The sequence below is a fragment of the Thalassophryne amazonica genome, chromosome 5, assembly GCF_902500255.1.
Source record: "Thalassophryne amazonica chromosome 5, fThaAma1.1, whole genome shotgun sequence".
NCBI lineage: Eukaryota > Metazoa > Chordata > Actinopteri > Batrachoidiformes > Batrachoididae > Thalassophryne > Thalassophryne amazonica.
The window spans coordinates 66,869,471-66,895,823 of NC_047107.1; the positions used below are offsets into that span (position 1 = coordinate 66,869,471).

Sequence of the window (26,353 nt, forward strand, 5' to 3'; positions counted from 1 at the left end):
ACTCCTTGGTTATCATAGAGAAGCCAAACAGAGATCTGAGATTGTGCATAGATCCGAAAGATCTAAATAAGGCAATACAGCGTGAGCACTACAGGCTACCGACAAAATCTGACATAACCAGCACAATGAGTGGAGCAAGCTATTTCACGAAACTAGATGCCTCATCTGGGTTTTACCAAATAGTGCTTGATGAGGAAAGCTCTAAATTGTGCACATTCAGTACGCCATTCGGAAGGCATTGCTTTCTATGACTGCCGTTTGGGATTAGTTCAGCCCCTGAGGTTTTTCATAGAACCGTGCAGCAACTGTTCGATGGAACAGAAGGGGTAGGAGTCTTTATCGATGACGTGGTAGTCTGGGGAAAAACAAAAGCGGAGCATGATGAGAGATTGGCCAGAGTTCTCACACAGGCGCAAAAATCAGGTTTGAAACTGAATAAGAGTAAGTGCCAATTTGGGGTGCAGGAGATTACGTACCTTGGTGAGAAGTTATCTGGGGCAGGCATGCAACCAGATCCGGAAAAAATGCGGACTATAGCAGAGCTGCCAGTACCGCAGGACAAAAATGAGCCTTAGGGCTACTGAATTACTTGGGGAAATTTATCCCAAATCTATCAGCTAACACAAAAGCTCTCAGAAGCTTGTTAGAGACCAATACAATGTGGCAGTGGATGGTAGAGCATGCCAGAGAATGGGAGTGGCTCAAAAGCAGTCTAACACAGGAGCCAGTGCTAAAATTCTATGATCAGGACAAGCCGTTGAAAGTGTCCACAGACGCGTCCAAAGCAGGCCTAGGAGCTGTGCTTTTGCAAAAACATGATACAGAGTGGTATCCAGTCGCATACACGTCGCGCACCATGACAAGCGCAGAAAGAAATTACGCGCAAATAGAAAAGGAGACTCTAGGCGCAGTGTTTGGATGTGAGAAATTTCATGAATACATGTATGGACGATCAGTAATACTAGAAACTGATCATAAATCACTGATAGCTATCTCACAGAAGCCACTGGGTGATGCACCACCGCGCATCCAGCGTCTAATGTTAAGACTACAGAAATATGACCTGACATTTGAGTTTACACCAGGCAAGCACTTAGTTGTAGCCGATGCACTGAGTAGAGCTAGCTTACGCAACACCAATAGCACGACAGAAGAAGCAGTGCAAATCCATTTTGACTCTATTAGGGTACACATGCCAGTGTCAGATGCAAAATGGGCAGAGATAGTGAAAGAAACACAAAAGGATGAGAAACTAAAAAGAGTAATGGAACAGATACATCAAACAGGACAGGTTAAGCTTGACAAGCCTTACGAACACTTTAAAGGTGAACTGTCTGTGTTAGAGGGTACAAAGATAGTCATACCTACCTCCATGAGAGCTGAAATGGTCAAATTAGTGCATGAGGGGCATTTGGGTATTGAGAAGTGCAAAAGACGTGCACGCAATGTGTTGTATTGGCCTAGCATGCACAAGGACACTGAGGCATATGTGCAGTGCTGTGAGACCTGCCAGCGCCACAGATACCAGCAGCCAAAGGAGCCTATGAAGCCTCAAGTGCCGTGGAGAAAAGTGGGCATGGATCTTTTCCAGCTAAAGGGCAAGGACTATCTGTTAGTCATAGACTATCATTCAAACTACCCTGAGTTTGTAGGGTTGAGTGACACAACAGCAGAAAGGGTGGTTGCACATACAAAGACTATGTTTGCACGCCATGGAATCCCATTGACTGTTGTAAGCGATAACGGACCACAATTCATGAGCCAGTGCTTCAAAGACTTTGCAGACACATATGGGTTCAAACATGTGACCTCAAGCCCTCTGTACCCACAGTCAAATGGGTTAGCAGAGAAAGGAGTGCAAATTGTGAAGCGCATCTTGAAAAAGGCTGCAGACAATGCAGAAGACCCTCATCTGGCAATTCTGAATTACCAAGCATCACCACTGGAGAACAGCAGAAATGCTCATGAACCGGAAACTCAGGACGCGACTTCCATCAGCATCTCGTCAGATGGAAAAGAGAGATGTGAGACGTGATGAGAGGCAAACTGAACTGTACAACAGAACAGCACGGCCTCTGAGACCACTTGCACATGAGGACATAGTGCGAGTGAGATGTGATGGAGAATGGGGACCGCTGGCTAAAGTGGCCAAAGAAACAACTCCCAGATCAAACAAAGTCATCACAGAGCATGGGAAAACAATGAGGCGAAACCGACGTCACTTACTGAAAGTGCCTCAGACAGAAATGAGAATCATGGACAGTGACACAAGTGACATGCCAATTCCAAGCCAGACAGAACAACCAGAAATGGCAGACAATCAGAACTTAGAGACAGACAGGAACGAACAGATTGAGGTGACATAGAGTAGAAGCTCACAAAGACAAATTGTGAGACCAAAGAGATTGATTGAGGAACTGTAGTGAAGTGCACTGAGACAAATGTATAAAAGTAAAAAAAAAAAAGTGTTCCAAACTGTTGAAAAAATATGTTGAGTTGTAAACAGAAGAAATGGATTTTATTTTGTTTAATGAAACTTAAGAAACAGTATATGGTTGACAAAGCGATATGAAGTCAAGCAATGGATTCATTTTGAAATTATGTCAACAGTCATAAGTTTATAGATTGGACATCTTTACTTGAAAAAAAGGGAGCTGTATTGATATGTGAAGTTGTTATATGTTTCACCACAAGTGAGCAGTATGACCCCAGGCCATGACCGGGTAATATAAGCAGTTGTACACGAGTGAGTCCGGCAGTTACCAGTAAACGTTTTGACTGATACTCGGTGTGTATGTGTCATCATTACAAATTGTGTGTAAGTACATAAAAAACAATAAATAGCTAAAAAAAAAAAAAATCTGTATTTATCAAACAGGCAGATGCTGGAAATACACACAACAGTAAGTATCAAGTGTTGATAAATCCCATATGCTCTCAAGCATATCCTTGTGAATGTTCATGGTCATCTGCATTCAGAAACTCCCTCGATTCTCCCTACTGCATATAGGTACTTGCGCACCGCCATGGGGGCACACTACTTCTTTTTGTCTGAAATTTCCAAGGTTGGCCAACAAATGTATTTCTGTCTATGGCTCCTTTGTAATCTGCGATTCAGAAAGCACAAACAAAATAGCTCAGTGACTTAGTGGGGCAGAACAGTGGATTAGTGGTTAGCATTGTTGCCCCAGAGCAAAAAGGTCCTGGGGTCACTTCCCACTTGGTCTTTTCTGTCGGGTTTGCATGTTCTCCTCGTGTTATTTAGGGTCTGTCCTGACCAAGCAGTGTCTCTATTTTTGGAGTTGGTCCCTGGACGCCAGGCTGTGGCTGTCCACCTCTCCTAGTGGTTGGACTGGGTCTGTCTGTAATTAGGTTGGGTTAAATCCAGAGGACAAATTTCACTGTATGTTTGTACAATCAAATAAATACCTTTCTTATGAATACATAACTGAATTCTGATGATTTTACATCTCTTGTGTTAGCACACAGCAGCCATGTAGAATATCATTCTGCTGTCTGGCACTACCCGTTTTCACATAGCTTCATAAGTAAACAAAGTTGTTGTCCCCTTTGATATTTCTATGAATTCCACATGATGGTCAGTAAGCATGTAATGTTTGCTTGATTCTTTCATTTGCAGTCCACATTCAAGTCCTTTGTCCACAGAAAAAAAACAAGATGTTGGATGCACAACAGTGAAATTAAAAACAAATAAAATATATGTACTTTCAGGTGGCAACAATTTTTTGAACCCGACCATTCCTGATAACCATTTACTCACAATGTCAAGTTTTCTTAATTTAGACATCAAAATGGGCATAATTTTAGCAAGCTTTAAGAAGCTTTAACATGCTTACCACAAAAACCAGCAAAAAGCTGTCTAATAAGTAGACGATTATTTATCATTCCAGTTTTCGCAGAATCCTTTGTGTTCCTCTGATGTCACCACAATGTTGTCTTAAAGATAAAATCCATCCTAATGAAATTTGAGCAGCAAAAATAACTTGAGCCCATTTTTAATATAAAATTGCAGGAGGGAAACTTGGAGTCATACATTGTAGTAGCAGGCAAATACTGAGATGCCTGTTGCTGAGGTGAACAAGCTGCTGTTTGGTTCACACAGGTTTCTTTTTTTAGGTTTTGACACCAATGAAGCTAAATGCCTTTCTAACTCAACATAATTACTAATAAGCCAAGTGCGCATCATGACTATGCACAACCTGGTCTCACGGCAAGTCGTGATTCAGCAGCACGAAATATACATTAATCTATTGGTTCGTGATATTGTGACGAAAAACGCCTCATTTTCATCATGGCAGCACAAATTCATTCTAATTCATTCCGTGATGGCTGCACTAAATTAAAAGTGAAGCGGGGGGGTTGGTTATGGTTAGGGTGGGGGGAAGGAGTAGGATTAGAATATGGTTAAGGTTAGGGTTGGGGGTAGGCATGGGTTAGGATTAGTGAGTTTAAAAAACCCAGTCACAAAAATTTGACTCATTTCGTCGTGGGAGCAAAGAAAAAAAAAAAAAACATGTGAGACCGGGCTCCTATGCATGCTTGCACTCTGAGCCTCACTCTCTTTTGGCTACCAACACTGACCAAACCCAGGTAGCATGATTATGCGTGTTATGGGAGACATGAACTGCGGTTAAACCTTCAGCCTTAAGTTCAAGGGAAATGTAAATATGACAGGTGCGCATGTCGCTATTATTGACTGTTCAACGGCTGTTATTGACTTGAAAGGTGGCGTATAAGCCAAACATTCATAATTCCGAGCACAAACATCCGGAATGCACATGTGAACCACTGTTTGTTTTATACAGCTTTTCCACGGTGAAGAGTAACCCCGAAGGATAGGAAGGGATGGATTAAAAGAGTAAGTTTGCCAAATATAGTTATCACAGTCAGTTTAATAATGTGAACGGAACATTGTTATGGTAAAAAATTACAAGCCATACCTTCCTTGTAGTCATTTTAGAGTCACTTTAAGAGTGCTCTCTCAACATTTCCATCAAATATTCAACAATATCTGCATACATGCAAGGGGGGCCACATTTCTACACAAGTATTTTTGCCATTCCATCAATCTGTTTGTTTCAGTGGGTCTGGTGTAACAATTCCATTGACCACAAGCAAGTTCTCATAATCTTTTCTGATTTGTTTTTACCTCTTCTTCAGCAGTTAAAACACAGGGCAAATTTGCAAGTACTGTGCTGTTTGCCAACACAATAAGTTTGTCAATGCCAATGCCTACACGCTGTAACAATTCTTTACAGTTTTTTTTATCACAAAAGTGTCTGCCCTTTACACCAGCTCATTCAGGTATTAGGCCCATCACAGACTCTGATTTTCTCTGTGTTCTGCTGCCCTTGATCAGTTCAAGCCTTTGTCCTTCTCCCAACTTTCTGACGTAATCAATCATCTGCATCCTACAAATGGTTGTTCAGACATCATTCCTCCTCGTCACCTCAGAGAAGTTTTTGATTCAGTGGGAGCCACTATTTTGTTGCTGGTTAACACCAGTCTTACCTCTGGCTGTGTGCCTTTAGCTTTTAAACATGCTGTGGTGAAACCTTTTAAAAAGAAAACTGGCAATCCTTCCATCCTTTCCAATTTTAGGCCTATATCTCAACTCCCATTTTTTATCTAAGGTGTTGGAGAGAGTGGTCTGCATCCAGTTGCAGTTGTTTTTAGCCCAGCATGACATTTATGAAAAGTTTCAGTCTGGCTTCAAACCCAGACATAGCACCGAAACCGCTCGACTGACAGTTTTTAATGATTTGATTTTAGCTGCTGACTCAGGTAGTCCTGCCATCCTGATTCTTTTAGACTTGTCAGCTGCCTTGACACAGTGGACCACACGATTCTGCTGCATTGTCTCAAGTAGTGTGTGGGCATTACAGGCTCTGCTGTCACCTGGTTCAGTTCTTACCTCACAGAGCAGAACTTCTCTATGCAGCTGGGCCACTTTTCTTCAGATGTGGCCCCACTGACCTGTGGAGATCCTCAGGCTGCATTCTAGGTCCTATTCTTTTCCTTTTGTACATCTTGCCTCTTGGCGGTATCTTTCAAAAATTTCAAATATCTTTTAATTGCTTTGCCGATGATGTCCAAATTTATCTGCCAGTAAGGTCATTAGGCAATCACCCAATGCAGCCATTATTGGATTGTTTGAGTGAGGTCAAATCTTGGATGACTGCAAACCTATTAAATCTTAATGAATCCAAGACAGGGGTTATCCTGTTTGGGGAAAGCATTTCCACAGCCTGCTCTGCTGATGTCCTTGGCCCCCTGGGTTCCATCATTCACTCCTGTGTGAAGAAACTTGGGGTGATTTTTGACAGCCATTTTAAATTTGATAAGCAGATCAATGCTGTTCTTAGAACAAGTTTCTTCCAACTCCGTGTCCTAGCCAAGTCCAAGCCATATTTCTCTCGGATTGACCTTGACAAAGTTATCCACACCTTTGTCACAAGTAGACTAGACTGTTGTAACTCACTGTATGTTGGCTTGGATCAAACCTCTCTAAACTGCCTCCAACGTATTCAGAACGCTGTTGCTTGTCTTCTTTCGGGAAAGAAAAAGTCTGACCACATTATGCCGGTCTTGGCTACTCTTCAGTGGCTTCCGGTCTATTACCAGGTTGATTTTAAATGTCTTTTAATTGTTTTTTTAAAGCCCTCAATGGCCTGGCCCCACTGTATCTTTCACAGTGTCTCACCACAGTGAGACACATATTCTTAAATGTAAGTTGGTAAGTTCGAAACTTTGCAGAGAAGTGTTCGTACTCATGATTTAAGCACACATCTGTGAGTACAAATAGCTGATAAATGAGGGTCCAGGAACCTCCAGGAAATAAACATTGTCACAAGGGGAACATGAGAGCAGGGTTTAAATACACAGGGAAGTGATCAAGAAAAAACAGATTCAGCTGTGCGGACAACGAGGAAGAAAGCAAAGGAAAAGAGACAAAGGAAGGCTATGCCAAAATAAAACAGGAGGTGAACTTATAGACACTTAGAAGTTAAATCAGAACTAAACAAAGAGTATACATTAAAAAGAACACTCAAAAATGAACCATAAACCACAAATGAAACTCACCACAGGACACTTGAGGGATGCAGAGGACAGAGACACACATCAGGATAGAGACGCAAACAACATCCACAGTGACACCTTTGGAGATGTGAGCTGCATTGCTACCAGCGGTTATTTGTCTGTCTCAGTCCACCGGTGATCATTTCACAAAACCTGCTTGTTATTCTTATGGTGCTTCATTATGGGTGGGTCCAGGGGGTGAGCTTGTGTGGCATGGGCCAGCCCTGGAATCTCATTGCTCCCCCCAGGTGCCACCCTATTATTTTAAGTCATGTTGGACAATCTTCCCAGGCAAATGCAGGACTTGGATTGAACTCTTTAATGAGAAACATGTCAGTTATATCTGTCAACGTGTAACAGTCATGATGTCATTTTTGTCATTTGTGATGGGCAACATTCCACTTAGCCACCTCAGAAAACAATGATTTTATGATCACTGTAAGGACAACTTTTTGTTCTTTTGTCTTAATCTTGAATGTATTGTTTATGATAAAGTAAAAGTTTGTAGTATGATAAGGGTGTGTACTTCACGCCACCTCTGGTTAAATCAATGGCCCCCTCAGGGCCACCACAGTGAAATAAGTCTGGACACCCCACTGTACTTAACACTGCTTGGTTCAGTCACTGAACGTATTCTCCCACGTATTTAACTTCTGAAAGCAGAGGTTGACTCCGCTGCTTTTCGGTTTTCACAAACACAGATGCACACATAATGGATTACACATGACATTTTTAGAATGGCTTCTTTGTGCTCTGCAAAGGCAGTGTACATAACATTTGGCACACTTATATGCGAACACGCTCTGCAGCGCTCATATTGCCCACTCAGTGTCTTGCCATTCTTTGCTCTGGACTACACTGTGTAGAACACAAGACAAATTTAGCCTGGCTTTTACAGGAAGCAGATGGTCGGGTATTATGTTGACGATACTGTTAGCCACTGATGACTCTTCCAGTTAGCCCACTCACCATCGCTGCTCTTTTCTTCTTCCGCCGAGATTCAACATGTTAAATAGAATGGGCCATTTTGGGCTTAGGGTGTGAAGAAACTGCTGTAGTGAAGAGCTTCATTTCACTACCATTCACTTTTTATTCATTCCTTTCCTCCTTTTCTTCTTTATCTCCCAGTTCTCTCTTTCTGTCTCTCTGTCTCTCTCATATGCCATTTGTGCCTAACCATCATTAGATCAAACATAATTAAAAAACATAAAACTTAATTTCTTCATCATTTTATTTCATGGTTATGTTGTTTGTATTCTTTTATTTTCTATCTATGTGCTTGTATGCAGGCACACTGAGCTACAGTCAGAGAATTTGAAGGCTTTATGTTCCACCCGGCGCAAAGCGATGCACAGCATAAGTATTATGAATGCTTTCCACCTGGCATAGTTTTCATTTTAACACCCAGTGTCCATGCTCCGTAAATAGCATGTATACTTGCACTCGTGTGCATGTTGGTCGAAAAAGGAGGTGTGGCCAGGGGCAGAGCTCATCTGTCACCAGAAAGCATTTGTACCTGGTCTTTTATGCCCTAAAATCTATCTGTGGTGCAAATTTGGTGAGAATCTGTGAAGTAGTTTTGACTGGTGGTTGGCTCTCACTGCGGTATTGTATCACTTCCTGTTCCGGAGCACAGCGGTGTTTTGCTGTATCTGTTAGCTGTTTAATCTGCGCAGTTAGATTGATCTAGTTATCTAGATTACGATTTGTTTCCCAGTGTAATCTTTACATGCCTTAACTAAAGCACTCCTTCTGCTGAATCACCTCTAAATTATTTACACATTATTCACTTTGCGTGTTTTTAGGAATCCGCTAGCTTAGCGTAGCTACTAGCTCTTAGCCGATTTAGCATGGCGGCTTCTCCTGTCTCTCCCGCACTTTTCTGCTCTGGGTGTGAAATGTTTAGTTATTCCTCGGCCTCCTTTAGCAGTAATGGTACTTGTAATAAGTGTAGCTTATTCGTAGCTTTGGAGGCCAGGCTGGGCGAATTGGAGACTCGGCTCCGCACCGTGGAAAATTCTACAGCTAGCCAGGCCCCTGTAGTCGGTGCGGACCAAGGTAGCTTAGCCGCCGTTAGTTACCCCCTGGCAGATCCAGAGCAGCCGGGAAAGCAGGCCGACTGGGTGACTGTGAGGAGGAAGCGTAGCCCTAAACAGAAGCCCCGTGTACACCGCCAACCCGTTCACATCTCTAACCGTTTTTCCCCACTCGACGACACACCCGCCGAGGATCAAACTCTGGTTATTGGCGACTCTGTTTGAGAAATGTGAAGTTAGCGACACCAGCAACCATAGTCAATTGTCTTCCGGGGGCCAGAGCAGGCGACATTGAAGGAAATTTGAAACTGCTGGCTAAGGCTAAGCGTAAATTTGGTAAGATTGTAATTCACGTCGGCAGTAATGACACCCGGTTACGCCAATCGGAGGTCACTAAAATTAACATTAAATCGGTGTGTAACTTTGCAAAAACAATGTCGGACTCTGTAGTTTTCTCTGGGCCCCTCCCCAATCGGACCGGGAGTGACATGTTTAGCCGCATGTTCTCCTTGAATTGCTGGCTGTCTGAGTGGTGTCCAAAAAATGAGGTGGGCTTCATAGATAATTGGCAAAGCTTCTGGGGAAAACCTGGTCTTGTTAGGAGAGACGGCATCCATCCCACTTTGGATGGAGCAGCTCTCATTTCTAGAAATCTGGCCAATTTTCTTAAATCCTCCAAAACGTGACTATCCAGGGTTGGGACCAGGAAGCAGAGTTGTAGTCTTACACACCTCTCTGCAGCTTCTCTCCCCCTGCCATCCCCTCATTACCCCATCCCCGTAGAGACTGTGCCTGCTCCCAGACTACCAATAACCAGCAAAAATGTATTTAAGCATAAAAATTCAAAAAGAAAAAATAATATAGCACCTTCAACTGCACCACAGACTAAAACAGTTAAATGTGGTCTATTAAACATTAGGTCTCTCTCTTCTAAGTCCCTGTTGGTAAATGATATAATAATTGATCATCATATTGATTTATTCTGCCTAACAGAAACCTGGTTACAGCAGGATGAATATGTTAGTTTAAATGAGTCAACACCCCCGAGTCACACTAACTGTCAGAATGCTCGTAGCACGGGCCGGGGCGGAGGATTAGCAGCAATCTTCCATTCCAGCTTATTAATTAATCAAAAACCCAGACAGAGCTTTAATTCATTTGAAAGCTTGTCTCTTAGTCTTGTCCATCCAAATTGGAAGTCCCAAAAACCAGTTTTATTTGTTATTATCTATCGTCCACCTGGTCGTTACTGTGAGTTTCTCTATGAATTTTCAGACCTTTTGTCTGACTTAGTGCTTAGCTCAGATAAGATAATTATAGTGGGCGATTTTAACATCCACACAGATGCTGAGAATGACAGCCTCAACACTGCATTTAATCTATTATTAGACTCTATTGGCTTTGCTCAAAAAGTAAATGAGTCCACCCACCACTTTAATCATATCTTAGATCTTGTTCTGACTTATGGTATGGAAATAGAAGACTTAACAGTATTCCCTGAAAACTCCCTTCTGTCTGATCATTTCTTAATAACATTTACATTTACTCTGATGGACTACCCAGCAGTGGGGAATAAGTTTCATTACACTAGAAGTCTTTCAGAAAGCGCTGTAACTAGGTTTAAGGATATGATTCCTTCTTTATGTTCTCTAATGCCATATACCAACACAGTGCAGAGTAGCTACCTAAACTCTGTAAGGGAGATAGAGTATCTCGTCAATAGTTTTACATCCTCATTGAAGACAACTTTGGATGCTGTAGCTCCTCTGAAAAAGAGAGCTTTAAATCAGAAGTGTCTGACTCCGTGGTATAACTCACAAACTCGTAGCTTAAAGCAGATAACCCGTAAGTTGGAGAGGAAATGGCGTCTCACTAATTTAGAAGATCTTCACTTAGCCTGGAAAAAGAGTCTGTTGCTCTATAAAAAAGCCCTCCGTAAAGCTAGGACATCTTTCTACTCATCACTAATTGAAGAAAATAAGAACAACCCCAGGTTTCTTTTCAGCACTGTAGCCAGGCTGACAAAGAGTCAGAGCTCTATTGAGCTGAGTATTCCATTAACTTTAACTAGTAATGACTTCATGACTTTCTTTGCTAATAAAATTTTAATTATTAGAGAAAAAATTACTCATAACCATCCCAAAGACATATCGTTCTCTTTGGCTGCTTTCAGTGATGCCGGTATTTGGTTAGACGATTGTTCTGTCTGAGTTATTTTCATTAGTTACTTCATCCAAACCATCAACATGTCTATTAGACCCCATTCCTACCAGGCTGCTCAAGGAAGCCCTACCATTATTTAATGCTTCGATCTTAAATATGATCAATCTATCTTTGTTAGTTGGCTATACCACAGGCTTTTAAGGTGGCAGTAATTAAACCATTACTTAAAAAGCCATCACTTGACCCAGCTATCTTAGCTAATTATAGGCCAATCTCCAACCTTCCTTTTCTCTCAAAAATTCTTGAAAGGATAGTTGTAAAACAGCTAACTGATCATCTGCAGAGGAATGGTCTATTTGAAGAGTTTCAGTCAGGTTTTAGAATTCATCATAGTACAGAAACAGCATTAGTGAAGGTTACAAATGATCTTCTTATGGCCTCGGACAGTGGACTCATCTCTGTGCTTGTTCTGTTAGACCTCAGTGCTGCTTTTGATACTGTTGACCATAAAATTTTATTACAGAGATTAGAGCATGCCATAGGTATTAAAGGCACTGCGCTGCGGTGGTTTGAATCATATTTGTCTAATAGATTACAATTTGTTCATGTAAATGGGGAATCTTCTTCACAGACTAAAGTTAATTATGGAGTTCCACAACGTTCTGTGCTAGGACCAATTTTATTCACTTTATACATGCTTCCCTTAGGCAGTATTATTAGACGGTATTGCTTAAATTTTCATTGTTACGCAGATGATACCCAGCTTTATCTATCCATGAAGCCAGAGGACACACACCAATTAGCTAAACTGCAGGATTGTCTTACAGACATAAAGACATGGATGACCTCTAATTTCCTGCTTTTAAACTCAGATAAAACTGAAGTTATTGTACTTGGCCCCACAAATCTTAGAAACATGGTGTCTAACCAGATCCTTACTCTGGATGGCATTACCCTGACCTCTAGTAATACTGTGAGAAATCTTGGAGTCATTTTTGATCAGGATATGTCATTCAAAGCGCATATTAAACAAATATGTAGGACTGCTTTTTTGCATTTACGCAATATCTCTAAAATCAGAAAGGTCTTGTCTCAGAGTGATGCTGAAAAACTAATTCATGCATTTATTTCCTCTAGGCTGGACTATTGTAATTCATTATTATCAGGTTGTCCTAAAAGTTCCCTAAAAGCCTTCAGTTAATTCAAAATGCTGCAGCTAGAGTACTGATGGGGACTAGAAGGAGAGAGCATATCTCACCCATATTGGCCTCTCTTCATTGGCTTCCTGTTAATTCTAGAATAGAATTTAAAATTCTTCTTCTTACTTATAAGGTTTGAATAATCAGGTCCCATCTTATCTTAGGGACCTCGTAGTACCATATCACCCCAATAGAGCGCTTCGCTCTCAGACTGCAGGCTTACTTGTAGTTCCTAGGGTTTGTAAGAGTAGAATGGGAGGCAGAGCCTTCAGCTTTCAGGCTCCTCTCCTGTGGAACCAGCTCCCAATTCAGATCAGGGAGACAGACACCCTCTCTACTTTTAAGATTAGGCTTAAAACTTTCCTTTTTGCTAAAGCTTATAGTTAGGGCTGGATCAGGTGACCCTGAACCATCCCTTAGTTATGCTGCTATAGACGTAGACTGCTGGGGGGTTCCCATGATGCACTGTTTCTTTCTCTTTTTGCTCTGTATGCACCACTCTGCATTTAATCATTAGTGATCGATCTCTGCTCCCCTCCACAGCATGTGTTTTTCCTGGTTCTCTCCCTCAGCCCCAACCAGTCCCAGCAGAAGACTGCCCCTCCCTGAGCCTGGTTCTGCTGGAGGTTTCTTCCTGTTAAAACGGAGTTTTTCCTTCCCACTGTAGCCAAGTGCTTGCTCACAGGGGGTCGTTTTGACCGTTGGGGTTTTACATAATTATTGTATGGCCTTGCCTTACAATATAAAGCGCCTTGGGGCAACTGTTTGTTGTGATTTGGCGCTATATAAAAAAATTGATTGATTGATTGATTGATAATCCTTCAAAGCCAATATAAAGTGAAATCTTGATCCAGAATCTGGATCCGGATCACCTTCATAATTCAGTGGAGTCTTCTGTGACTTATCTGTGGTGCAAATTTGGTGTGAATCCATTAAGTAGTTTTGACATAATCCTTCAAGTTAAACCTTGATCCTGGATCTCCGTTATGTTCAATGGGAGCTGCTGTGAGCTACAATCGCTTCGTTCTGAATGTCGTTCTGGGGTAACGTGAAGTTTGCTCTTTAACGTCTTGATTATTGTTCTTTACAACACTGTTTGTCGTCTTTGTTCGAAACTAATATATATATAATATGTCTGAAATTCGGTTTGCGTTTATTAAATTCCACGCAGATTAAACGTAACAGACACGGATTATTTGTTATAATTGTTTTAGCAAGCTTTCAGGGTATCATGCAGCAGTCTCTTATTAACGTGATGAAAAGCATAAAAAAATATATTTTTGTAGTATAATATTAATTTACAACTGTCATCGTGTTAATTCTCTATATGTTGTTGACTGCAGCGACTCTCTGGCACGCAAGGGATTATGGGATACGTCAATAGGGCGAATGAACACTACTGGCCAGTAGATGGCAGTAGAGACCTTGAAAACGTGCCAAAACAAAATTCCAGATAATCCATGTCTGCTACATTTAAGATGCGTGGAATTTAATAAACGCAGACACAATAACATAAACTTATAAACCCAGAGAATATATTCACGAGAGTTTTAGGCACTAGAGTTTAATGCTGTTGTCCGTAGAGCCTGATCAGAGTGTTTCAAATGCATTTCTCATGTCGTGAACGTACTGAGATTACCCTATCCTACCCATAATGCACTGCTGGGCACAGCATATATCCACACTAAAACCTTAAAAATTAGCGCATTACTTTGTTGAAAGTTGAACTATAAGTTAAAAACGTATGCCTCTGGATGACTTGGGTGATATTGCCCACGTATCAGTATGAGGTTAAGAGAAATTAGGTGTTTTTTTTGGGGACCAGTTCTCCTTTGTCTACAGAGGATAGAGGGGTTTCTTCTTGAAGCAGCTCTTCTCTGTTTTGCAGGGGGTAGAACTACACATCAACTACAAAACATTTAACAGGTAGGTGCTCAACTGATTTTAAGTTTTATAAATATTTATAGCTGTTCAGCTTTATTTACCACGTTATTGGTCTAAAAATTATAGGACAAAAATTTATCGCAAGATAATTAGTCCGATAATGGTTTTTAAAGTTATCTACAAAGATAATCCGATAATGAAAACATTATCTTCGATAATTATCCGATTATCGGAAGGTTCAAGGTTCAAAAGGTTTATTGTCATATGTACAGTAAGAAACGTATTTCCCTGTGCAATGAAATTCTCTTCTTTGCTGCTCTCACCAGGTGTCTATAATAATAGTCAAAATAGGCATAAAAAAAAAAAAGCATTAAAAGCATTAAGCATTAAAAAGTAAAGTAACAACAAAGGTGCAGTTACAGTATGAAGTGAAATGAAATAATGTGCAAATAGCAAGATTCAAGTATTAACAGTTAACAGTAAAGTAACAGTAAGGTGCAGTAACAGTGTGAAGTGACCCCAGGGGGTATGCTCAGTCCTTAGCAGCATTCAGCAGTCTGATGGCAGTGGGGTAGAAAGAGTTTTTGAAGCGGGTGGTTTTGCATTTCACACTCCTGAACCTCCGTCCTGAAGGCAGCAGTGTGAACAGTCCGTATTGGGGATGTGTAGGGTCTTTTATGATGGCGGCAGCTCTATTGTGGACTCTCCGATGGTAGATGCTCTGCAGAGATGGTAGTGGCGTCCTCGTGATCTTTGATGCGGTCTTCACTACTTTCTGCAGGCGTTTGCGGTCATTCACCGTTGAGCTGCCATACCACGCAGTAATCGAGGTGGTGAGAATGGACTCAATGATGCAGCTGTAGAAGTTGCTGAGAATCTTGGGTGACATGCCAAATTTCCTCAGCCTCCTCAGGAAGTACAGCCGCTGCTGAGCCTTCTTTACCACCTGTGTGGTGTTAAGTGTCCAAGTGAGGTCACTACTGATGTGGACCCCCAGATATTTAAAGCTGCTCACTCTCTCCACCTTGCGGCCTTGGATAGACAGTGGCTGATGAGGTTCCCTCTCCCTCCTCATGTCCACTATCATTTCCTTGGTTTTATCTGTGTTCAGGGTGAGGTTGTTGACTCCACACCATGTCACCAGGCCTTCCACCTCCCTCCTGTAAGCTGCTTCGTCTCCGCCGGTGATGCGTCCAATCACAGCAGTGTCGTCAGCAAACTTTATGATGGTGTTGTCGGGGTGAGAGGCGGCACAGTCGTAGGTGAAGAGGGTGTAGAGAATAGGGCTGAGGACACAGCCCTGCGGGGTACCGATGTTGGTGGTGATGCTGGCTGAGGTCTTATTCCCAATCTTGACAGACTGTGGTCTGCCAGTCAGAACATCCAGAAGCCAGTCACAGAGGGTGGGGTGGAGTCCAAGGGCAGACAATTTGTAGGTGAGTTTGTGAGGGATGACCGTGTTGAAAGCAGAGCTGTAGTCAATGAAAAGTACTCTGATGTAAGAGTCTTTATTTTCCAGGTGGGAGAGGGAGGCGTGCAGGGCGGCGGCAATGGCATCCGAAGTTGACCTGTTGTGCCTGTAAGCGTACTGCAGGGGGTCTGTGATGTCCGGTATGCAGCCCTGAATGTATGACAGTACCACTCTCTCGAAACACTTCATAATAATGATTGGAGTGAGTGCCTGTGCCTGAGGAACTGTGCCCACCACTGCATATGACACAACTAAATTGCCCATAAGGACAAGGGGCACAACTGTAAGTTGATTTTTGGGTGTCAGCCCCATCCTATTTTCACCAAAAATTTATTTCTCAAATGAAAAAAGAATCGAAACCTTGCTGCACATTTGAGCACATTTTAGCAGGTGATGTGAGTATTTCAGGGCTTCTGTTACATTTCCTACTTGAAACCTAAAATTCAGTTAAAAAAGCCATTTCTGAATGTCAGAAATGTATGATTTTTGGGCAGACAGAGGTTTGACCTCGCAGTGTTAATGTGTAAATATTGTGATTTTGAGAGTTTTATGGTTCCTGAGTCTGAGGACACATAAGGTTTTGCCATACGGAAAGACAGAATCAAGCAATCAATAAATGTCCTTTATTTAGCCAGGTAAAAACTCATTGAAATTAAAGCCTCTTTTTCAAGATGAGAGAGATGAGATGAGGTTTATTGTCATTGTCATTACACAAGTGCAACAACAACAAAATTACGTTTACACTCCAGTTACCTCAGACAAGATACAGCAATTAATCCACAATTATTATTTCCCATAATAATGGCACACATATACATATACGAGGTTTATTAGAAAACTAACCGGCAGTTTTATTAAAAAAAAAAAAAAAACTATATGGATTTGAATCACGTGCGATTACACCAGACATGCTTGAACCCTCGTGCGCATGCGTGAGTTTTTTCACGCGTGTTGGTGACGTCATCCGCCTGTGGGCAGGCTTTGAGTGAGCACTGGTCCAGCCCTCTCGGCTGAAATCCTTTGTCTGAGACGCTGCTGGAGACGGCGCGCGTTGCTTTATCAAAATTTTTTCAGGACCTGTGAAGGATATCCGAGTGGACACTAGTCGAGAAATTCAGCCGGTTCTCGGTGAAAAGTTTAACGGCTGATGAGAGATTGTGGAGTTTCTTTCGCTTTAAGGACAGCTCACAAAGCGGATCGGAGCGGCGCGGTCGGAGGTGGCGTCCGTCTGGCTGTTTCAAGCTGAAAACATCCTAATTTAAGGCTCTGTTCACCCAGGTCATCATCAGAGAACAGAGAAGTTTCAGAAGAAGTTGGCATGAGGAGTTTATGTGGACATTCCACTGTTAACGGAGATTTTGTAATGAAAGAACGTGCGGGCAAATTCGCCCAGTCGGTTCCGTGACGACAATGCAAATCCGTCTGCGCCACGACAGGAAAAACACCTCCGTGTTGAAAACCATTTGTAAAATTCAGGCGGCTTTTGATGGCTTTCAACAAGTGAGTATCTGAGAAATTGTTTAACAGCTGGGCATGTTCCAACTTGTCCTTTACACAAAAGGCTATACCAGCACCGCAGAGAGGGCGCCAGTGGACCTCATTCTGTGGTTCATCACCTTAAAGACAGTAACCACACGTTTGAGGACAAGGAAGTTAAAATATTAGCCAGAGAGAAGAAATGGTTTGAGAGAGGGGTCAAGGAGGCATTCTTTGTAAAACGTTTGAAACCCAGCCTTAACCGGGGAGGGGGTCTGAGACATGCTTTATCCCCTGTTTACAATGGGATACTCAGGTCAAAGGAGTTTCAGTCTTTTGTTCATGGTAATGAGTCATTCACGTCATCAAGGGAGCCATCAGAAAGGCATCCATCCCATCATTAGAGGGACAGCTGTCCTGTCATTAGGTATGCTAACTAGAGCACAATAGTTGCTAATTAGAGCTATTGTTTATTCACTAGCCTATAGCAGTTTGCCTCTCAGTAGGAGGGGTCTGGTTAGGTTTAAAACTCCAGCTTTTGTTGGCTTCTGTTTTATTCTTCTCTACAAGAGTCAGACAGAAGTCAGACTTCCAGATCAAGAATTTTAGCTGAGGAAGCTTCTGCGATTTGAAGCGAAACGTCCTCGCGTCAAGCAACCCAGTCCAGTCGAAGATTCAAGCTTCTCTACTATGGAAACCACCTGGACAACTGAGAGCCTACACAGAAACATTGTCCGTTAAGGTTTCCAATGGAGGTGTTTTTCCTGTCGCGACCCCCCGCGGTCGGGTCCGGCCCGACATGCGAATCTGCCCGCATTACAAAATCTCCTTTAACAGTGGAATGTCCGCATAAACTCCTCATGCCGACCTCTTCTGAAACTTCTCTGTTCTCTGACGACGACCTGGGTGAACAGAGCCTGAAATGTGGAAGTTTACAGCTTGAAACAGTGAGACGACGCCACCTCGGAGCGCAGATCGCCGTCAGGCGCCGTGGGCCGTCCTTAAAGTGACACTTACACACCAAAATCTCTCATCAGCCGTTAAAATTTTTACCGAAAACCAGCTGAATTTATCAAATGGTGTCTACTCAGTTGTGCCTTACAGTTTTTGAAAAAATTTTGATCAAACAAAGCAGCAGTCTCTGAGCCATTCCTAAACAATGAAAAAAATCGATGAGAGGGTGGGCCACTCCTCACTCAAAGACTGCCCACAGGCGAATGACGTAACCGACAGGCATGAAAAAACTCTCGCATGCCCACGAGGTTTCAAGCATGTCTGATGTAATCACACGTGATTTAAATCCATATGGTTTTTGAAAAAAATAATAAGGTCGGATACTTTTCTAATAGACCTCGTAAGGTTAATTATGGAGTTCCACAAGGTTCTGTGCTAGCACCAATTTTATTCACTTTATACATGCTTCCCTTAGGCAGTGTTATTAGAAAGCATTGCTTAAATTTTCATTGTTACGCAGATGATACCCAGCTTTATCTATCCATGAAGCCAGAGGGGACACACCAATTAGTTAAACTGCAGGAAAGTCTTTCAGACATAAAGACATGGATGACCTCTAATTTCCTGCTTTTAAATTCAGATAAAACTGAAGTTATTGTACTTGGCCCCACAAATCTTAGAAACATGGTGTCTAGCCAGATCCTTACTCTGGATGGCATTACCCTGACTTCCAGTAATACTGTGAGAAATCTTGGAGTCATTTTTGATCAGGATATGTCCTTCAATGTGCATATTAAGCAAATATGTAGGACTGCTTTTTTGCATTTGCGCAATATCTCTAAAATTAGAAAGGTCTTGTCTCAGAGTGATGCTAAAAAGCTAATTCATGCATTTATTTCTTCTAGGCTGGACTACTGTAATTCATTATTATCAGGTTGTCTAAAAGTTCCCTGAAAAGCCTTCAGTTAATTCAAAATGCTGCTGCTAGAGTGCTGACAGGGACTAGAAGGACAGAGCATATTTCACCCATATTGGCCTCTCTTCATTGGCTTCCTGTTAATTCCAGAATAGAATTTAAAATTCTTCTTCTTACTTATAAGGTTTTGAATAATCAGGTCCCATCTTATCTTAGGGACCTCTTAGTACATATCACCCCAATAGAGCGCTTCGCTCTCAGACTGCAGGCTTACTTGTAGTTCCTAGGGTTTGTAAGAGTAGAATGGGAGGCAGAGCCTTCAGCTTTCAGGCTCCTCTCCTGTGGAACCAGCTCCCAATTCGGATTAGGGAGACAGACACCCTCTCTACTTTAAGCTTAAAACTTTCCTTTTTGAAAAAGCTTATAGTTAGGGCTGGATCGGGTGACCCTGAACCATCCCTTAGTTATGCTGCTATGGACTTAGACTGCTGGGGGGTTTCCCATGATGCACCCAGTGTTTCTTTTTATTCACCTCTTTTTGCTCTGTATGCACCACTCTGCTTTTAATCATTGGTGATCTCTGCTCTCTTCCACTGCATGTCTTTTTCCTGATTCTCTCCCCTCAGCCCCAACCAGTCCCAGCAGAAGACTGCCCCTCCCTGAGCCTGGTTCTGCTGGAGGTTCCTTCCTGTTAAAAGGGAGTTTTTCCTTCCCACTGTCACCAAGTGCTTGCTCATAGGGGGTCGTTTGACCGTTGGGGTTTTTCTGTAATTACTGTATGGCTTTTGCCTTACAATATAAAGCGCCTTGGGGCAACTGTTTGTTGTGATTTGGCACTATATAAATAAAATTGATTTGATTTGATTTGGACTGTGATGCTATGATTGGAGAGAACAGGCAGCTCCAGACAGGGGTTTACAGAAAACCCACTCACACTGACTGCTCTTTGGCTCAAACCACCCCATTGAACACAAGCTTGGGGTGATCAGGACTCTTCAACACAGAGCCCTACAGGTGCCCACAACTACAGAGGGAAGGGCTAAAGAACAACAACTTGTCCGGAAAGCTCTCACAGTATGTGGGTACCCACGATGGTCCCTGGATAAAGTGCAGAAGTCCCAGAGAACAAAGAGACCAGACAGACAGGAGACGGAGACAAGAAGAAGAGAAGTGTCTCTCCTTTATTTAGCAGGAGTAGGGGAAAAACTACAGAGGATCTTGAGACAGCAGAAAATCCCAGTTTACTTTAAACCTGTTAACACCTTGAGACAGAAATTAGTTCACCCTAAGGACAGGGTCCCTAGTTACAAACAGAGCAATGTAGTGTATTCCATCAGATGTCAGAAAAACTGTAACAAACACTACATAGGTGAGACTAAGCAGCCGTTACACAAAAGGCTATACCAGCACTGCAGAGAGGCCACCAGTGGACCTCAGTCTGCAGTTCATCTCCACCTTAAAGACACTAACCAGACGTTTGAGGACAAGGAAGTTAAAATCTTAGCCAGAGAGAAGAAATGGTTTGAGAGAGGGGTGAAGGAGGCATTGTATGTGAAACAGTTGAAAAACAGCCTTAACCGGGGAGGGGGTCTGAGACACGCTTTGTCCCCTGTTTACAATGGGGTACTCAGGTCAAAGTAGGTCAGTCTTTGTTCATGGTAATGAGTCATTCACATCATCAGGAGAGGTGTCAGTTCCATTGTTAGGAGGGACAGCTACCCTGTCATTAGGAGGGTGCTAACTAGAGCACAACAGGTGATAATTAAAGCAATTGTTTATTCACTCGCCAATAGCAGTCTGCCTCTCGGTAGGAGGGGTCAGGTTAGGTTTAAAACTCCAGCTTTTGTGGCTTCTGTTTGTTCTTCTCTACAAGGGTCAGACAGCAGTCAGACTACCAGAGCAAGAATTTTAGCTGAGGAAGCTTCTGCGATTTGAAGCGAAACGTCCTTGCTTCAAGCAACCCAGTCCAGTCAAAGATTCAATCTTCTCTACTAAAGATGTATCAACTTCAAGTCCTTCTGCACATCATTCCAGGTAGACAGGGCAGAATATTTAAAAGCGTTTTTGCCCAGTTTGGTTCTGTTTCTCGGGACCTACAACTGTATGATGTCCTGAGAGCACAGGCCATATCGACTGAAGTTTCTACGTATGTGTGAGCACAAATATGTGGGCAGAAGTCCAAGAATAGATTTGTAAATAAAAATCAGCCAGTGAGAGAATTTACGAACATACAAAGATCGGCAATGTGCAACAGCATATAAAGAACAGTGATGTACAACCCCAATTCCAATGAAGTTGGGACGTTGTGTGAAATGTAAATAAAAACAGAATACAATGATTTGCAAATCCTCTTCAACCGATATTCAGTTGAATACACCACAAAGAGAAGATATTTAATGTTAAAACTGATAAACTTTGTTTTTGTGCAAATATTTGCTCATTTTGAAATGGATGCCTGCAACACTTTTCACTGCTGTGTTACATCACCTTTCCGTCTAACAACACTCAATAAGCGTTTGGGAACTGAGGACACTAATTGTTGAAGCTTTGTAGGTGGAATTCTTTCCCATTCTTGTTTGATGTACGACTTCAATTGTTCAACAGTCTGGGGTCTCCGTTGTCGTATTTTGCAGTTCATAATGCGCCACACATTTTCAGTGGGTGACAGGTCTGGACTGCAGGCAGGCCAGTCTAGTACCCGCACTCTTTTACTATGAAGCCACGCTGTGGTAACACGTGCAGAATGTGGCTTGGCATTGTCTTGCTGAAATAAGCAGGGACGTCCCTGAACAAGACGTTTGGATGGCAGCATGTGTTGCTCTAAAACCTGGATGTACCTTTCAGCATTGATGGTGCCATCACAGATGTGTAAGTTGCCCATGCCATGGGCACTAACACACCCCCATACCATCACAGATGCTGGCTTTTGTTCTTTGCACTGGTAACGATCTGGATGGACTTGTTTCTCTTTTGTCTGGAAGACACGACATCCATGATTTCCAAAAACAATTTGAAACTTGGACTCATCAGACCACAGCACACTTTTCCACTTCGCGTCTGTCCATTTCAAATGAGCTCGGGCCCAGAGAAGGCGGTGGCATTTCTGGATGTTGTTGATGTATGGCTTTTGCTTTGCATGGTAGAGTTTTAACTTGCACTTGTAGATATAGCGATGAACTGTGTTAACTGACAATGGTTTTCTGAAGTGTTCTTGAGTCCACGCGGTAAGATCCTCTACACAATGATGTTGGTTTTTAATGCAGTGCCACCTGAGGGATCAAAGGTCACGGGCATTCAATATTGGTTTTCGGCCTTGCCACTTACTTGTAGAAAGTTCTCCAGATTCTCTGAATCTTCTGATTATATTATGGACTATAGATGATTGAATCCATAAATTCCTTGCAATTTAACATTGAGAAACATTGTTCTTAAACTGTTGGACTATTTTTTCACGCAGTTGTTCACAACGTGGTGATCCTCGGCCCATATTTGCTTGTGAATGGCTGAGTCTTTTGGTGATGCTCCTTTTATACCCAATCATGGCACTTACAATTAGTGTCCTCAGTTCCCAAATGCTGAACATTAAATATCTTGTCTTTGTGGTGTATTCAATTGAATATAGGTTGAAGAGTATCTGCAAATCATTGTATTTTGTTTTTATTTACATTTTACACAACATCCCAAGTTCATTGGAATATCCAATTTTTTGAAAAACTGATCAGGAGCATTCATTAAAAAAACAGGTCTCCATAGACCAACAAGGGGAAAAAAGTTGTGGTGATCAAATGTTTTCTGGCTTACAATGAAAAACATGATTTAGTCCTAAAATAGGCGGCCATTTTCAGCTTAGAAATAAGTTTATCTATGTGCAGTTTAAAGGACAGATTGTCATCAAGCAGAATGCCTAAGTTTTTATAAGATGCCACCATTTCAGTTTCAACTGAATGGTGACTGTAATATGTCTAATGTATAACATTAGACATATTACACCAAAGATTATTCACATAAATTGTGAACAACAGCGGCCCTAATATAGAGCCCTGAGGCACACCCTTTGGAACAGGGAGGGAAGAGGAAGAAGATGCGGTGGCCTAGACACACTGTGTTCTATCTGATAAATAATTAGAGAACCAGCTAACAGCCTGGTTAGATAAGCCAATCTTGTGGAGTCTATCTGCTGGCAGATAGACTCCACGGTATGGCCAATACAGAAGGATGGATGCAGATGTGATGGAGATTCTTAAAAGACCTAGTAGTAGTAGTCTGCTGCTTTCCATGTGTTAATCTTTTTTTTTATGTGAGCAATGTCAAAGACACCATCACCATCAGTCTTCAGCTGTGGCTGTTACTAAAATAACAAAACGAAAGAAGATCAGCATGGTCTTGCACAGCCAACTTCAATATCACACATGCATGCACACAAGCACCAGTGTGTTTTACGGACATCAAAGCACAAGAACCTGCAGTCTCATGCCGTCTTCAGTGCATACTGCTGTGTGTGTGTGTGTCACAGATCTGAGCAGGTGTTGGGGATATTCTAATTTCACAGCAGTCCTCTTAAGCCTGAGGCAGGCTCCTCTTTTCATAACTTCACTCTTAAAAAAAAATAGTGGGTACTCCACCGCACTGAGACATTATATGGATCGTCCTCACAGTTACATAAGATATACAGTGGTCTCTCGTTTATCGCGGGAGTTACGTTCTAAAAATAGCCCGCAATAGGCAAAATCCGCAAATTAGTCAGCGTTATTTTTTACAATTATTATAGATGTTTTAAGGCTGTAAAACCCCCCACTACACACTTTATACACTTTTCTTAAACAGGCATTAACATTTTCTCACTTTTCTCTCGTGTGTAAACACTCTCAATGTTCAAACCTTAGTAGAAAAATAAGACCAACCTGTTTTCAGGCCCGAACATTTGTTTGAGAAATAAAAATAGAACGTTTTCCTATAAATAATTATGATGGCTTTTAGAATTAACAAATTTAATTTTAACGATCAACCTTATTAATAGTGACTGACCAGTATTTCACAGTTCCTCTGACCGTGCGTCTTCGCCCTGGCGCCGCGCCGCTATAGTGTCTTTTTCCACTGAGTCACACCTCGCTGCAGGTGTCTTTTTCCGAGTGAAGAACACAGTTATGGGTAGTTGTTGGCGCTCTTTTTTCTTCTGGGTGAGAAGATTCTTATAAACAGGCACGCAGAACACAATTCGCGTGGTCTGCCTTTGCGGTGCCGTGACCGGCCTGCTTGATGAGGACGCAGAACACAATGCGCTTAAAAAAAAAAAAAAAAAGCATGCAAAATTGGACTAAAAAATCTAAATTCAAATCAAATCAAAATTGGACTAAAAACTGCGAGGCCGCGAAAGGTGAACCGCGTCATAGCGAGGGACCACTGTATTTTCAATTTTTCAATTTATTTTCATTTATATAGCACCAAATCACAACAGAGCTGCTTCAAGGCGCTTCACACAAGTAAGGTCTAACCTTACTAACCCCCGGAAAAACTCCCTCTGAGAAAGAAACCTCAAGCAGACCAGACTCAAAGGAGTGACAATATGGTTTTCATGTTCAATACGACACCTTGTCACTTTCTTTAAATAGGGATAATGGTGTGATACTTGTGATATCTACAGGAAGGAACATTATGAAGTGATGAATAAATATATCTGTTCTTCTGAATCATCATAAATGTGCTGCTTAGAGTTAATTCTGGTTAATATTCCTCTTGCTTTGTCATCTGTTCTGTGTGGTTTAGTTGACCTTGTGTGGTAATGACACAATTCATGCACACACATAAACTACACTAATCCAAAATGAGCAGGAGCCATATGGCATGTTATTGGCCTGCGTAATTGGTTTAAACAAGAAATAGTGTGTGTGTTTTGAAGCCGCCTTTCTTCCCCTCAGTCTCAACAACCCCGTCGATAATCATGCAGCAAATGAGCCTGCTGTCACGCTGCAGTTCCTTGACAGAGCTACCCCCCCCCCCCACACACACACACACACACACACTGTACACAGATACATGCTTTACAGCATATGTACTACAGGGAGCTCCTTCCATACAGATGTTAACATGTAGTCTGCACTGAAACCTGCTTCCATTCCAAAGTGTGAGCTGGTGGATTTGATATGAAATTTCAACCTGCCTTTAAAACTCCAATGGTTGCATCATGCGGACAAAGTGAAGAACCTTGGGGTAATTTTTGATCCCACGTTGTCCTTTGACCTTTATATTAGGGATATTACCAGGACTACTTTTACCATCTGCAAAATATCGCGAGGATCCGTCCCATCCTGTCTATGGCTGATGCTGAGACCCTGATTCATGCTTTTGTTTCTTATAGATTAAATTATTGTAATGTCCTATTTTCAGGGTTACCGCTGTCCAGCATTAGTGGTCTTCAGCTGGTTCAGAATGCTGCTGCCAGACTTTTGACATGAAGCAGAAGGTTTGAACATATTACACCCATTCTGGCATCTTTGCACTGGCTTCCGGTCTCTGTAATAGACTATTTTAAGGTCTTGTTATTAACCTATAAAGTTCTTCATGGACTGGCACCTTCTTATCTGGCCAATTTTGTTATGGTTCAGACCGGAGTGGAATGGCGAACCCAAGTGCTGGGAGCAGAAACAAGAGTGGAGTGAATCAGAAAACAGGTTTATTGACAATGGGATGTGCATGGAGGATGTGGACGAGTCGGAAACCTTGCAGAGTGGAGACAGGGCCCACACAGAGGTGGAACCAGGGAACCACAGTCTGGATGGCTTGGAAACCAGAGCGAGGAGTGGATAATGCAATCCGAGAGCCAGGTGGCAACCTACAAGCTGTCGATGTGTAATCTGGAGAGGACACACAGGTGAGTGGTTTGCTGAGCACACAAACCCAGTACAGTTCCAGAAGCAAGTCAAGTTCCAAGGGCCGATGATCTCCAGGATGACAGGACAGTTTGGATGAATGGTAAAAATTCAGGACTTGGGATCGTATCTTAGGCAGCTCGAAAAGCCGACCGGGCGGCCCTCAACCCAGATCAGGATGGTGGGTGAAGGCTTCCTGGATGGCTCGCTTGACATCCCTGGTCAGCGCCCCCGCAATCATAGATCAGGGAAGGATGGTCTCTGGAGTGGACTGTGGCTCCTTAGCC

General features: G+C 42.3%; 1 long non-coding RNA gene across 1 annotated transcript; it reads right to left on the bottom strand.

Moving 5' to 3' along the window:
* Positions 1 to 3,359: 3,359 nt before the first annotated feature.
* On the bottom strand, positions 3,360 to 19,768 carry LOC117509806. The gene is made up of 3 exons (XR_004560534.1): positions 19,757 to 19,768; positions 16,023 to 16,028; positions 3,360 to 3,429 (listed from the first exon to the last, which is right to left on the bottom strand). It is a non-coding gene; the product is annotated as an uncharacterized LOC117509806 (long non-coding RNA).
* Positions 19,769 to 26,353: the final 6,585 nt, after the last annotated feature.